Source organism: Halyomorpha halys, unplaced genomic scaffold (genome assembly GCF_000696795.3).
Source record: "Halyomorpha halys isolate HHAL.00 unplaced genomic scaffold, Hhal_1.1 Scaffold180.1, whole genome shotgun sequence".
NCBI classification, from domain to species: domain Eukaryota; kingdom Metazoa; phylum Arthropoda; class Insecta; order Hemiptera; family Pentatomidae; genus Halyomorpha; species Halyomorpha halys.
In genome coordinates, this window is record NW_027107549.1 from 745,427 (window position 1) to 746,265 (window position 839).

The following is an 839-nucleotide window of genomic DNA, read 5'->3' on the forward strand; positions in this document are numbered from 1 at the left end:
GAAGTTGTATGTATTTGTTCCATGAGTGGAATCAATGTACTCCTATACTTCTTAAGCATATCAGCCTGAGCATCACTCATGATGGCGAGCTTAAAATCTTAAGTTCTGCATTCAGGAATTTTATGTGAATGGGCGCCTTTCAGTTTGTATAACAAAACAGAATTTGTATTGCTTTGCACCTGTTCTTTAAATTATCTTTCTATACTTGTTGCATCTTCGGGGTGCATAATGCATTCACTGTCTAAGGAATATTCCCTCACTATATTTCTAAAATCTGTTTTGGTCAGGAGATGTTTCCTCTTGAGAACATTGGTCACATTAGCTTGCACTTATTCGATTACAGCTTCAAAAGGAATTTTCATAGCTATTTTAGAGACCAACTCTTTCCTCTAATCTTTATGTTCTAATTTGTGGCCAAGATGGGTTGAACAATATTTAACTGCAACACTCCCTTTTTTGTCAAATGTGCTTTAATTTTGGCTGGGCAATAACTATTTATTTTATTTGAGTTTTGCACTTTTAAATGACTTTTTTTTTAGACTGGGAGGTTATTCCTGTCCTATAGTTACCGGATCTGTTACGATAATAATTAGTTATGCGATATTCTTTGGTTGAATAAGCAGTATATCTTTGGACATAGGAAACTGTTTCTTCTTCCACTATTTATTTTAATATTAAGTTCACTTATAATGTGATTATTAAAATTATTAATACCTTCAAGACTAACATTACATATTCCATATTTGTAGCTATGAATTATTTTGGATTCACTACTGTGTGAAGTTTTTATATGTCCTGGTATGTATGCATGTCATGGTACTTTCTAAAACAATTTCAGG